The following is a 7,664-nucleotide window of genomic DNA, read 5'->3' as shown; positions in this document are numbered from 1 at the left end:
CTTCAACCGCACGGAGAACTTAAAGACGCATATGTTGACGCACACGGGGGAGAAGCCCTACGGTTGTACGCTCTGCGACCAGCGGTTCAGTCAGAACAGCACCCTGAAGAGGCACATGAGGGTGCACACGGGGGAGAAACCCTTCAGCTGTACGCTCTGTGAACAAAGCTTTACTGTGAATCACCACCTGAAGAGGCACATGTTGACTCACGCAGCAGAAAAGCCTTGACCTGAAGAGGCACGCATGTCCATAGAACAAAGATTCAGTTCCAGAACTCACGGAACGGAGTGGAACGCAGACTTTAGTTGTGGTTTGTGGCAAATGCTTTCGTCCAAAAAATGCAACTCTTAAACGGGGGAGTTAAAGGAGAGTTTCTGGGTAAAATCGACCCCCATACCTATTTAAATGTCTTCTTACAAGCTTGCAAGATGGTCCAGACACCCCATAGTCCCAAAGAAGCCTTATATTCCATTTTTGATTGCATCTTCTACCCGACCATGGCTCCATAATGGACCGCGTTCATTCAATCTCTCGCTCCGTATCAGTTCCCCGTACTATATATTTCATCCTAGCATTAGCTTCTCCAGGGCGCAGCCATTTTTGTTGTCAAAAAGCTTCTCTTTTCGACTCTCGTTCAGCTTGAAATCCTGCCGTCTCTCGCGGGACAACAGTAACCTGTAGAAAGCAGGGGCACAGGAACAGCTGAATGAATGCAGTCCATTATGGAGCCATGGTCGGGTAGAAGCTGCAATCAAAAATGGAATATAATGCTTCTTTGGGACTATGGGGTGTCTGGACCATCTTGCAAGCTTGTAAGAAGACATTTAAAGAGGTATGGGGGTCGATTTTACCCAGAAACTCTCCTTTAGGTTGTTGCACACTGCTGCGTTTTTTCAGCAGAATATAGGAGCGAATTTTGGAGCACGTAAATAAATAAATCAACCTCACGTTATGTCAATCACGTTTGCACACTGCCGCCTGTTTCGTATTTATTTTCGGACCACTGGGTCCCTTGCTCTCTCTATCTCTCTCTCTCTCCTTGCCCTGAAAAACACATTTCGCAACGAAGAAAATGCAGCAGCGTGCAACCACCTTAAGTGATATTTATTTGTTCAAATACATTTTCAGGTTGAGATACCAATGTCATCAAAACAAACAACAACAACATAGAATAAGAACACTGACATGGCGGCCTGCTCACTCCTCCTCATGCACTGAAGGAAGCTTGAGCTCAGTTGGGGGCTCTCCCCAGGTTGGCAGAGGGAGAGCAGAGCCCAGGATTACAGCTTAGGACAGGGGTCTTCAACGTTTTCAGGCCAAGGACCCCTTAGTTGAGAGAGAGATGAAGCAGGGACCCCGACAACCTTTCATAGATTCCATATAGTTTCATTGTTTGACAGCACAATCATCAGTGTATTTTGGATTCATGTCAATTTGTGTTTTCAGATATTTAACCATGTGAGCCGTCATTAGCCAATAAACTTGACCTCTCACCCTGTACTTTCTTAGTCTGCTCTTTTTCCCCTCTACAAACCTCTTTGCCGAAAATAGCTCACGACGCCTCGCAGCGCGAGGCGTTGTGAGCTTGTAGATCTGCTATTTTTGGATCCGAATATGGACACTGGGGTTCAAGTTGTTAATATATAAAGGATTGGAAGATTTGGAGGACCCCCTGTAGTAACTCAGAGGACCCTCTAGGGGTCCCGGACCCCCTGTTGAAGACTCCTGGCTTAGGATATTGGCAGTGGGTGAAAAAATGGGTTGCAAAATGGTGGGATAAAAATGTGATAATAAAACAATGTGGACAAAGAGTCACCCCGGTGGTTTCTATTTCAACCAATTAAAATCCACCAAATTTGAACTTCTGATAACAAAACGCAACCGTAAACCGCAGCTCAGTAGAGCCAGTAAAAACCTAGACGCATTACTGTTTCCCAAACACCACTCCATTAAAAATGAAAATTATTTGAATTAAAATTATTTGAATTATAATTTAGAGCCGTACCCTAAAACTATGCGAGTTAACGAGTCAGTCAAAGACCCCTGCAGTCGACGCCAGTTTTTGATTTGAGACGTTTGTGCTAATTATTTGTTATTGCACTTGAGTGTCTCACTGCCTCAGCTTAGGTCTAGTGTGTCCCCAGGATTATAGGGAAAGCCTTTTGGTCTAGTGGTTAAGATATTAACTCAATGAAGTTTTATTCCAAAGATATGAAACAAAACTAAGTTTTAACCTATAAATATCACTTCCCTCGACCTTATTTAACATGGATTCATACAGGAGATGATCTTATTAAAGTCATATCACATGTAGGACGCTTGGCTTTGTGTGTTTGTTCTTTAAAGTCATAATACATGTAGGACACTTGGCTTTGTGTTTTCGTTCATGCCAAATGAACAGTGGTCTTTCCAGTGTTATAGTATATTCATTTGATGACGTTTCTCTTTGTAATTCTGTCACATTTGATGTGTTTTATAGCGAATGCATCAGGAGAGACATGAATCCTTCGTGTTTAATAATTCAACTTTATATTTTAGATTGTAATTAGAGAAAAGAAAAGGTGAGTGTTAAAATATTTTCATGTACTGCTTTCTATCGTTTTAGCAATTTTAGCGATTTAGATTTCAGTGGGCATGCGTACAAGTGTCAAAATATGTATTTCTTAGACAATAAGCCGCCAATTTCTTTATTACTATTTACAGTAACACATCTGCCCAAGAAATATTGCGGTGCATCTTGGGAATGGACTTTTTGTGTCTAAAAACTTGTACGCATGCCCCCACCCAGTGAAATCAACATCATTAAAATGGCTAAAACGATAGAAAGCGGTAAAAGAAAACATTTAACGCTCATCTTTTCTTTTCTCTAATTACAATCTAAAATATAAACCCTTGTTGTAAAAAAACAAACAAAGTTGTCCTTTAAGAATTCACTGTGAACTCAGAAACAGGGATTCATTCTCTGTCTTCTTTTCACAGTATTCTTGTGTTCTCCACACGTTCTCCACGTTTACCACAGCAATGCAATGGAATACTTCCATATACGGGGCGGCTGTAGCTCAGGAGGTTGAGCTTGCGCTTGCTGGGAAATGATGTTCTCACTCAAAAGTTTGGCCAATGATCGAGGGGTCAGTGGTCTACATATCGAAGTGTCCTTGGGCAAGACACTGAACCCCAAGTTGCTCCCGGTGAGCTGGTTGGTGCCTTGCATGGTTTCCACTGCCACCGGTGTATGAATGTGTGTGTGAATGGGTGAATGTAAAGCGCTTTGGATAAAATTCACCATTTACCTTTTTTTACTTCTTTTTTTTTTACCATTTACGGGCACAACAGGGGCACTTTGCTGGAGATCCTGATGTCATCGGCTGTCTATCTGTTGGGCAGCTGTTCAAGCTGCTAATAATACGATGCAATTCTGAGAAATTGCAAGTGTGTTTGCATATATGTGTGTGTGTGTGTGTGTGTAGTGATGTCACATGAAGCTTGACCAAACCTCACCTCCATGATATTGTCCAGTCAGAAAAGGGACATAGGGATAGAAACCTACATAAGCGTGTACGTCCGCACGAAGGCCCTCACTCACCTTCATGTCGTGGGTAGTTGATAGGTAGCCATAGTTATCCACTAAATCAGGGGTCTTCAACGTTTTCAGGCCACGGACCCCTTAGTTGAGAGAGAGATGAAGCAGGGAACCCCACAACCCACAATCATCAGTGTATTTTGGGTTCATGTAAATTTGTGTTTCCAGATATTTAACCACTTGAACCGTCAATGCTTAATAAACTTGACCTATCACTCTGTACTTAGTCTGCTCTTTTTCCCCTCTACACAAAACCTCTTTGCCGAAAATAGCCGAACTACAAGCTCACAACGCCTCGCACTGCGAGGTGTTGTGAGCTTGTAGATCGTCTATTTTCGGCTAAAGTTCTCAGAATATGGATGCTAGGGTTCAAGTGTTTAATATAGAAAAGGAGAAAAAAAGCTTCTATCACACAAAGATTTGGAGGACCCCCTTTAGAAACTCTAAGGACCCCCTAGGGGTCCCGGACCCCCTGTTGAAGACCCCTGCACTAAATATTGGCACTTCATATATGGAGCTACCCAACACATCCTACTAACTTATCTAGGTCTGACCTCATAAACTCCATGTTTGGACCAGGACGATATCTAGCTCCGTATATGGAGCAAGCAAAGACATCTAGTAATGACATCAGTCTAATGTATAACTCCATATATGGACATAGCTGACTTATCGCCATTACCCTTGAGTTTAGATGCAAGCAGAGGCAGTCAGAGTTAGGGCTTGTAGCAACTCATAATGTAATAACGGCTCATAATGTAATAAGGGCTCATAATGTAATAAGAAAAATGTAATACAAACTCATAATGTAATAATCAGCTCATAATGTAATAAAAAAACGAGCGCATAACGTAATAATGGATTTTTCAATAATGTAATGATGTAATAATGTGTTACATTAAGAACCTCCACATAGGAGGCTCATAATGTAATAAAACTTCATAATGTAATAATGTATTTGTATTACATTATGAGCTTATTATTATATTATGAGCTTTTATTACATTTTAATTATCACATTATGCGCTTGTTTTTTATTACATTATGAGCTGATTATTACATTATGAGTTTTTATTACATGTTTTTATTACATTATAAGCCATTATTAATTTATGAGTTGCTACACACCCTGCCAACTTTGTTGATGAAGAATGGAGCAACTATCTGCTAAACATGCAACAAATGAATACATATGGGGATAATTTAGCTGTACAAAGAGCATCCACAATGTTCAACATACAGTTTGTGATTGTATCGACACTGGGTGTTGATACAACATCGATAATATCCCCATGTGGTCAGTATGACGACAGTCTGCCATTGCTAGTTCTGGGCCACTTTGCCGAAGGTCATGGGGATCATTATGTAAGCCTTGATGGACCAGTCACACACTTGATTCAAAGAGTCCAGGAAGCATAGGAGACCGCACCACTTCGATCTGTCCCTCACTCTGGCCCTAAGTCTAGCCCTCACTCTGGCCCTGACTCGGTCCCTCACTCTGGTCTGGCCCTAAATCTGGCCCTCACTCTCGCCGTAAGGCCCTCACTCTGGCCCTGACCCGGTACTTCACTCTGGCCCTAGGTCTGGACAGATCAAAGTGGTGCGCTCTTTGAATCAAGTGTGTGACTGGTCCATCAAGGCTTACATAATGGTCCCCATGACCTTCGGCAGGGGTTGACACTAAGGTCTAAGAGGCACTTGCCCGTCGGGCAAGTACAGGTCATGTTCTACTTGCCCAAAGGTCATGTACACTTGCCCAAAAAGTAAATTGTCCATTATAAAATGATAGGTAAGATTTTAATTACCACTCAATTTAACGCAATAACAATTTTGAATCATACTTCAATACCTCCAAATCCAAATACCTAGGTAGTTATGATTGCTATGGTTTCACACTTCGTCATTTTATATATTTTTTTATGGCCACGTTCAGGTGTTTAGACAGATATCTTGTGTTGTGTTTATAGACGGTTGTGTCCCCTCTCAAATGAGCAATTGCCCGGTCGGGCAACCTGAAAGCAAACTTCACCTGCCCCAAAGTTTTATTTACCTGCCGGGGGCAGGTGGGCAAGCCTTAGTGTCAATGCCTTTTCGGCAAAGTGGCCCAGAACTAGCAATGGCAGACTGTCGTCATACTGACCACATGGGGATATTATCGATGTTGCATCCCAACACCCAGTGTCGATACAATCACGAACTGTATGTTGAACATTGTGGATGCTCTTTGTACAGCTAAATGATTCCCAAATGTATTAATTTGCTGCATGTTTAGCAGATACCGGTAGTTGCTCCATTCTTCATCAACAAAGTTGGCAGGGTGTGTAGCAACTCATAATGTAATAAGGGCTTATAATGTAATAAAAACATGTAATAAAAACTCATAATGTAATAATCAGCTCATAATGTAATAAAAAACAAGCGCATAATGTAATAATTAAAATGTAATAAAAGCTCATAATGTAATAATCAGCTCATAATGTAATAAAAATACATTATTACATTATGAAGTTTTATTACATTATGAGCCTCCTATGTGGAGGTTCTTAATGTAACACATTATTACATTATTACATTATTGAAAAATCCATTATTACGTTATGCGCTCGTTTTTTTATTACATTATGAGCTGATTATTACATTATGAGTTTTTATTACATTTTTCTTATTACATTATGAGCCCTTATTACATTATGAGCCGTTATTACATTATGAGTTGCTACAGGGCTGTCACAATTATTACATAATTGTCTAATCGCAATTATTTGACATAATCACAGTTATTTTGTGATAATCGTCATAATCATTTACATGTTGAAAAATGTTTAGTTCAAACATTTTTCCACTATCAATGAGCTTGTAGATCGGCTATTTCCACTATCAATGTTCTTTTATAGTGCAAAGTTGTGAAATACAGTAGGCCTATGTCCTTCATTTCTTTGTTTATTTAGGTTATGTGTCATATCTGCCATGTGCAACTTCAAAGCCTACAAGCCAAACAGAAATGTAATTGTCAACGACAAAAACAAAATTAAATTGTTAATCGCAATTATTTGAATGACAATTAATCGCCATGTAAAATGTCACAATCGTGACAGCCTTAGTCAGAGTACTCTACTCCAGTTTTTCTCAACCCTTTTACTGCATGGGCACACTTTTCATTTCCCAAGAATCCATGGGCACACCAACATAATACGGGGGGGTGTAAATATCGTCACTGTCGGGAAGAAACCTTGTATCTCCAAGTTTCAAATTTGTACCTTTCTTCGCAAAGCAAAGCCCTGCTTCATCATACAAGGCTGTCGCACAACAGTAGTGAAAACAGCAGATCTACAAGCACACAACACCTCGCACCGCGAGGCGTTGTGTGCTTGTAGATCGGCTGTTTAAATACTTTTTAAAATGATAAATACAATACTGGCTTTCAAGCAGTTTCAAGGGGCACACTTGACCCTTCTCAGGGGCACACCAAAGGTCCCCAGGCACAGTGGTTGAGAAACACTGCTCTACTTGTTACCTGTCTTCAAGACACAAAGCTTATAACAACATTAAACCATCTCAAGACCTTTAGCTAGTTCACACAGAGAGACCCCAGAGCCTTCCGTACGAGTCACGACATCTGGGTTAAGTTCTTACCGGACACCAAACAATAATACTAATCTGTGTTCATGATTGAATAATTTATTAGCAGTTTTCAAAAACAAAACACACAGGAAAGTACTGTTCAGTCATATAATGCTTCTTATACTATGTCTGAGTTTCAGTTTTTAATCTTCATTGTGTTACTGTTTTATTTTTATTATCATTAATAAATGTATTCTTATCAGAAAGAAGTGTCTTCATATATGTACAGTATATATATAACTCAACAAACAGTGAAACAGTTGTCACATTAAACGTTCAGATATCTTATACTGTCTGATACATAGACATAGAAAGGTAGATGCCTCCTTCGGCTCAGGGGCGTCTGAAAAAAAAAGTCCTTGACATTTTTAGGGCAAGTTTCCGGAACTCTGTCGGAAGCACTTCCACGTGCGTCACAGAGACGGAGGTTCGGTAGGCCAATCAGAGGCAGGTGCATGGGGG

This window comes from Nannobrachium achirus (assembly GCF_963921795.1).
Source record: "Nannobrachium achirus genome assembly, chromosome: 16".
Lineage (NCBI taxonomy): Eukaryota > Metazoa > Chordata > Actinopteri > Myctophiformes > Myctophidae > Nannobrachium > Nannobrachium achirus.
The sequence above is the reverse complement of the archived record's forward strand: the minus strand, read 5'-3'. Positions refer to the sequence as shown.